At 47.2% G+C, this 7,323-nt stretch overlaps 1 protein-coding gene across 1 annotated transcript in view; it reads right to left on the bottom strand.

The window, feature by feature from the left end:
- Nucleotides 1-6,592, bottom strand: part of LOC148148474 (microtubule-actin cross-linking factor 1, isoforms 6/7-like) — a 214,622-nt gene extending 208,030 nt beyond the window's left edge. Inside the window, exon 1 of the mRNA XM_087993185.1 lies at nucleotides 6,472-6,592. The gene's annotated coding sequence lies outside the window, so the exon portion shown is untranslated. The remainder of the gene's footprint in view (nucleotides 1-6,471) is intronic.
- Nucleotides 6,593-7,323: the final 731 nt, after the last annotated feature.

Consider the following 7,323-nt stretch of genomic DNA (forward strand, 5'->3'; position numbering starts at 1 on the left):
AGCAAGACATCCCTACTTCAATCCTCTCGCTATGAAGGCCAGCATGCCATTAGCTTTCCTCCCTGCCTGCAGATTCTGTATGTAGAATACTAGCGGGCAGATTAGCTGGTGCTACTCGGGAGGCTTCAAACTAGTAAGGAGAGGTGGGAACCAAAGAGATAGTGAGAAAGGCTGAGGCTGGGACAGTAGTTACGGGGAGCAAGTCTATTAGTCAAAAGAGACAAGAGCTTGGCAGAGAGTGGAGTAGGACTGGTAAATTAAACTGCATTTATTTCAATGCAAAAGGGAAGGCAGATGAACTCAGGACATGGTTAGGAACATGAGACTAGGATATCATAAATCATAAATATCATAAATATCATAATATACATAAATGATCTGGAAGAGGACACTGTTGGTATGATCAGCAAATTTGCAGATGACATAAAGATTGGTGGAGTAGGAGAAAGCATAAGGGACTGTCAGAGAATACGGGAGGATATAGATAGACTGGAGCTCAATCCAGACAAATGTGAGGTGATGTATTTAGGAAAGTCTAATTCTCGAGTGAATTATACAATGAATGGAAGAGCCTTGGGAAAAGTTGATGAGCAGAGAGATCTGGGAGTGCAGGTCCATTGTACCCTGAAGGTTGCTGCACAGGTGGATAATGTGGTCAAGAAGGCATATGGTATACTTGCTTTAATTGGACGGGGTATTGAGTATAAGAGCTGGCAGGTCATGTTAAAATTGTACAAGACATTGGTTCGGCCGCATTTTGAATACTGTGTACAGTTCTGGTCGCCACATTACCAAAAGGATGTGGACGCTTTGGAGAGGGTGCAGAGAAGGTTTACGAGGATGTTGCCTGGTATGGAAGGTGTGAGCTATGAAGAGAGGTTGAGTAGGTTAGGTTTGTTTTCATTAGAAAAATAGAGATTGTGGGTGGACCTGATTGAGGTTTACAAAATCATGAAGGGTATAGACAGGGTGGATAGAGACAAGCTTTTTCCCAGGGTAAAGGATTCAATAACGAGAGGTCACACTTTCAAGCTGAGAGGTGGAAAGTTTAAGGGGGATACACGCGGCAAGTACTTCACACAGAGGGTGGTGGGCATCAGGAATGCGTTGCCAGCAGAGGTGGTAGAGGCAGGCACGGTAGATTCATTTAAGATGCATCTGGACAGATGTATGAGTAAGTGGGGAGCAGAGGGATACAGATGCTTAGGAATTGGGCGACAGGTTTAGACGGTGGATTTGGATCGGCTCAGGCTTGGAGGGCCGAAGGGCCTGTTCCTGGGCTGTAAATTTTCTTTGCTCTTAGGTTGTGTAGTGGACAGTGAAGAAGGTTATCTCAGATTACAACCTGACCTTGATCAAATGGGCCAATGGACCGAAAAGTGGCAGATGAAGTTTAATTTAGATAAATGTGAGGTGCTGCTTTTTTGGTAAGACAAATCAGGGCAGGACTTATACACTTAATGTCGAGAGTGTGTTGCTGGAAAAGCACAGCAGGTCAGGCAGCATCCGAGGAGCAGGAGAATCGACGTTTCGGGCAGGAGCCCTTCATCAGGAATAGTTTGTCTTCATCCCTCATTCCTGATGAAGGGCTTTTGCCCGAAATGTCGATTCTCCTGCTCCTTGGATGCTGCCTGACCTGCTGTGCTTTTCCAGCACCGCGCTCTCGACTCTGATCTCCAGCGTCTGCAGGCCTCACTTTCTCCTTATACACTTAATGGTGGGGTCCTGGGGAGTGTTGCTGCACAAACAGCTCATAAGTTAAAGGTGCAGAATTAGGCCATTTGACCCATTGAGTCTGCTGTGCCATTCGATCATGGCTGATATACCCCTCACCCCCATTCTCCTGTCTTCTGCCCATAACCCTTCAACTCATTACCAATTAAAGTTGTTAAACTTGAGAGAGTGCAAAAAAGATTTAAGGACATTGCCAGGATTGGAGGATTTGAGCTATAGGGAGAGGCTGAACAGGCTGGGGCTGTTTTCCCTGGAGCGTTGGAGGCTGAGGGGTGACATTATAGAGGTTTATAAAATCATGAGGGGCATGGATAGGATAAATAGACAAAGTCTTCTCCCTGGGATAGGGGGGAATCCAGAACTAGGGTGAGAGGGACGGGATTTAAAAGGGACATGAGGGGTAACCTTTTTAAACACAGAGGGTGGTGTGTGTATGGAACGAGCTGCCAGAGGAAATGGTCAAGGTGTGTACAGTTACAACATTTAAAAAGCATCTGGATGTGTACATTAATAGGAAAGATTTAGAGGGATATTGGCTAAATGCTGGCAAATGATTAGAAGAGATTAGGATGTCTGGTGAGAATGGATGAGTCAGACAAAAGGTTTCTGTGCTGTATGACTCTCTGATTCTGGATCAGTGGTGCTGGAAGAGCACAGCAGTTCAGGCAGCATCCAATGAGAGGATACTGCCTGAACTGCTGTGCTCTTCCAGCACCACTGATCCAGAATCTGGTTTCCAGCATTTGCAGTCATTGTTTTTACCTGTATGACTCTCTGACTCTATAAAGTGGGCGTGAGCTGCCTTCTTGAGCTGCTGCAGTTCATGTGCTGTAAATAGACTCGGAATGCCATTAGGGGACAAATTCCAGATTTTGACCCAGTGAATGAACGGTGATATATTTCCAAGTCAGAATGGTGAGGGGCTTGGAAGGGAACTTGCTGATGGTGGTGTTCCCATAGATCTGCTGCCCTTGTCCTTCTAAATGGAAGTGGCTGTGGGTTTAGAAGGTGCTGTGTGAGGATCTTTGGTGGGTTTCTTCAGTGCATCTTGTAGACAGTACACACTGCTGCTACTGAGCGTCGGTGGGGGAGGGAGTGGGTGTTTGTGAATGTGGTGCCAATCAAGTGGGGGCTGCTTTGTCCTGGATGGTGTCAAGCTCCTTGAGTGTTGTTGGAGCTGCCCCCATCCAGGCAAGTGGGGAGTATTCCATCACCCTACTGCCTTGTGCCTTGTAGATGGTGGGCAGGCTCTGGGGAGTCAAGAGGTGAGTTACTCGCTGCAGTATTCCCAGCCTCTGACCTGCTGTTGTAGCCACTGTGTTTATATGGTGAGTCTAGTTGAATTTCTGGTCAATAGTAACCCTCAGGATGTTAATCGTGGGGGATTCAGTGATGGTAACACCATTGATTGTCAAGGGGTGGTGGTTAGATTGCCCCTTATTGGAGATGACGATTTCTGTGGCATGAATGTTACTTGTCACTTGTCAGCCCAAGCCTGGAGATTGTCTAGATCTTGTTGCATTTGAACACGGACTGTTTCAGTATCTGAGGAGTTGCGAATGGTGCTGAACACTGTACAATCATCAGCGAACATCCCCACCTCTGACCTTATGCTGGAGGGAAGGTCATTGATGAAGCAACTGAAGATGGTTGGGCCTAGGACACTACCCTGAGAAACCCCTGCAGAGGTGTCCTGGAGCTGAGATGACTGACCTACAACAATTATGACCATCTTGCTATGTGTCAGGTATGATTCCAGTCAGACAGTTTGACCCTGATTTCCATTGAGTCCAGTTTTGCCAGGGCTCCTTGATGACACACTCGGTCAAATGCAGCCTTGATGTCAAGAGCTGTCACTCTCACCTCACTTCTGAACTTTTACTGTTTCGTCCATATTGACAGCTCATCACCACCTTCTCAAGGGCAACTTGTGATGGGCAATAAATGCTGACCAGCCACCCCAACAGCACATCTCACCGATGAATAAGTTAAAACGCTTTGAACCAAAGTTGCAATAAGGTCAGGAGCTGAGTGGAACCCAAACTGGGCCTCAATGAGCAGGTGCTGCTTGATAGCACTGTTAATGACACTGTTCATCACGTTACTGAGGATCAAGAGGAGACTGATGGCTGGGTTGGATTTGCCCTGCCTTTTACGTACAGGATAAACCTGGGCAATTTTCAACAATGTTGGGGTGATATCAGTGTTGTAGCTGTACTGGAACAACTTGGCGAGGGAAGCGTCAAGTTCTGGAGCATAGATCCTCAGTAAAGACCAAGGGGGTGTCGGACTCTAAAAGCTGATGCAGGTTAACAATGGCAGGAGCTTCTGGGAGTAATTCAGGAGACACAGCAGGGATTCATCCTGAGGAAAAGGAAGCAAGGTACTGGGAGGATGAGGCAACCCTGGCTGACCAGGGAAGTCAGGGTCAGCATAAAAACAAAAGGGAAAGCATATAATGTGGTGAAGGGCAGTGGGAAACTAGAGGATTTGGAAGCTTACAAAGACCAAGAAGATTCAATATGAGGGTAAGGTAGCCAGTAATATAAAGGAAGACTGTAAGAGTTTCTTTAGATATATAGAGAGAGGCAAAAGTGGACATTGGGTTGTTGGAAGTGCCACTGGAGAGATAGTAGTGGGGGAACAAGGAAATGGCTGAGGGACTGAATAATTACTTTGGGTCAGTCTTCATGGTGGAAGACAGGAGTAATATCCCAAAAATTCAAGAGAGTGAGGGGTCAGAGCTGAGTCTGGTGGCCATCACCAAGGAGAAGGTGCTAGAAAAACTGAATGGCCTGAAGGTGGATAAATCACCTGGAGCAGATGGGCTACAGCCCAGAGTTCTCAGGGACATAGCTGAAGAGATAGCGGAGGAGTTAGTGGTGATCTTTCAGGAATCGCTAGAATCAGGGAGGGTCCCAGACAACTGGAAAATCGCTAACATGACACCCCTGTTTAAAAAGGGAGTAAGGCAAAAGATAGAAAATTACAGACCGATTAGCCTAACCTTGATCATGGGTAAGATCCTGGAATTCATTGTGAGGAAGAGGATTTCTGAATACTTGGAAATGTACGGTAAAATACGGCAAAGTCCGCATTGTTTCATCAAGGGGAGGTCACACCTGACAGATCTGCTAGAATTCTTTGAGGAAGTAATGAGCAGGTTAGACCAAGGAGAGCTAATGGATGTTATCTACCTGGACTTCAGGAAACCTTCGACAAGGTGCCGTACAGGACGCTACTGAGTAAGCTAAGTGCCCATGGTGTTAGGGGCAAGGTGCTAGCACAGATAGAAGCTGGGCTGTCGGGCAGAAAACAGAGACTGGGATAAAAGGGTCCTTCTCAGGATGGCAGCCGGTGACAAGTGGTGTTCCACAAGGCTCAGTGTTGGGACCACAACTTTTCACTTTATACAATAACGATCAAGATGAAGGAGCTGAGGGCATTCTGGCCACGTTTGCAGACAATACAAAGGTGGGTAGAGGGACAGGTAGCATTGAGGAGGTGGGGAGGCTGCAGAAGGATTTGGACAGGATAGGAGAGTGGGCAAAGAAGTGGCAGATGGAGTACAACGTGGGGAAGTGTGAGGTGATGCACTTTGGTCGGAAGAATGGAGGCGTGGACTATTTTCTAAATGGGGGAGAAAATTCAGAAATCTGAAGTGCAAAGAGACTTGGGAGTTCTAGTCCAGGATTCTCTCAAGGTAAACTTGCAGGTTGAGTCAGTAGATAGGAAGGCAAATGCAATTATGGCATTTATTTTGAAAGGATTTAAATATAAAAGCAGGGATGTACTTCTGAGGCTCTATAAAGCTCTGGCCAGACCCCATTTGGAATATTATGTGCAGTTTTGGGGCCCATATCTCAGGAAGGACGTACTGGCCCTGGAGCATGTTCAGAGGTGGTTCATGAGAACGGTCCCAGGAATGAAAAGGTTCACAAATGAGGAACGTTTGAGGACTCTGGGTTTACACTCAATGGAGTTTAGAAGGATGAGGTCGGATCTCATTGAAACATACAGAATACTGAATGATGTTGACAAAACAGATGATTTTGGCAAGATGTTTCCATTGGTAGGAGAGACTCGGACCCAAGGGCATAGCCTTAGAGTAAAGGGAAGACCCTTTTAGAATAGAGATCAGGAGAAACGTCTTCAGCCAGAGAGTGGGGAGTCTATGGAATTCACTCCACAGAATGCTGTGATGGCCAGGTCATGGAGTATATTTAAGACTGAGATAGAAAGGTTCCTGAGTATCAAGGGGATCAAAGGTTACAGAGAGAAAGAGGGAGAATGGAGTCAAGAAACATATCTACCATGATTGAATGGCAGAGCAGATTTGATGGGCTGAATGGCCTACTTTCTGGTCCTGTGTCTTATGTCTATGATCTTATTAGATTACTTACAGTGTGAAAACAGGCCCTTCGGCCCAACAAGTCCACACTGACCCTCTGAAGAGCAACCCTCCCAGACCCATTCCCCTACATTTATCCCTTCACCTAACACAATGGGCAATTTAGCATGGCCAATTCACCTAACTTGCACATTTTTGGACTGTGGGAGGAAACCAGAGCACCCAGAGAAAACCCACACAGACACAGGGAGAATGTGCAAACTCCACACAGTCAGTTGCCTGAGGCGGGAATTGAACCTGGGTCTCTGGCGCTGTGAGGCAGCAGTGCTAACCACTGTGCCACCTGTAAAGATTATATTGATCTATTATAGATCTATCGAACTGACCCGAAGTTTTGCTAGCTGTATCTCACAGGTGTGGAGATCAATGCTGGGGCATCGTTGTTGATCCAGTAACTCCTGGGTAGTTATCAGCCATGTCAGAGTCTGCTGGAGAGCTGGTTGGAAATGTCCAAGACTCAGCAACGTCTTTTCTAACTCATGCTGCAATCAAAGGACAAAAGTCTGAAGTTGGATTCCTCATTCCATTTCAGTCACCGCTACCCGCCCCCCCCGCCCACCCTCTCACCAATCGCTCTGGATTCTCCTCTATCTCCTCTCGAATATCATAGTGTTCTGGTCAGGGATGTCTCAGAGTGGCTGCAAGACATTCTGGAGCAGGAGGTTGAACAGTCTGGTGGTGGTACACACAGAGGTATCAACCACCAAACACAGGGATGAGGACTCGACAGCTGAATCGAGGAAGTTAGGAGACAAATTAAAATACAGGACCTCAAACCTCAGGATTACTCCCAGTGCCACATGCCAACACGAGCGTGGAGTCATACAGCACGGAAACAGACCCTTCGGTCCAACGCATCCATGCTGACCAGGTGGGGGGAGGGGAGATGAAGAAATCCACATTGTTCCCGTATGGTTGGAGGGTCCCAAGGCGGAAGATGAGACATTCTTCCTCCAGGCGTCGGATGGTTAGGGTTTGGTGGCAGAGGAGGCCCAGGACCTGCATGTCCTTGGGGGAGTTGGTTGGGGGTGGAGGGGGGAGTTGACGTGTTCGGCCATGGGGAGGTGAGGTTGTTTGGTCAATATGTCCACAGGACAGTGGGGCAATTTAACATGGCTAATCCACATAACCTGTCCAGCTCTGGATTGTGGGAAGAAACCCACGCAGACACAGGCAGA

Source organism: Chiloscyllium plagiosum, unplaced genomic scaffold (genome assembly GCF_037043375.1).
Source record: "Chiloscyllium plagiosum isolate Xiang-an unplaced genomic scaffold, Cpla_swu_hap1 HiC_scaffold_12, whole genome shotgun sequence".
Classification (NCBI taxonomy): domain Eukaryota; kingdom Metazoa; phylum Chordata; class Chondrichthyes; order Orectolobiformes; family Hemiscylliidae; genus Chiloscyllium; species Chiloscyllium plagiosum.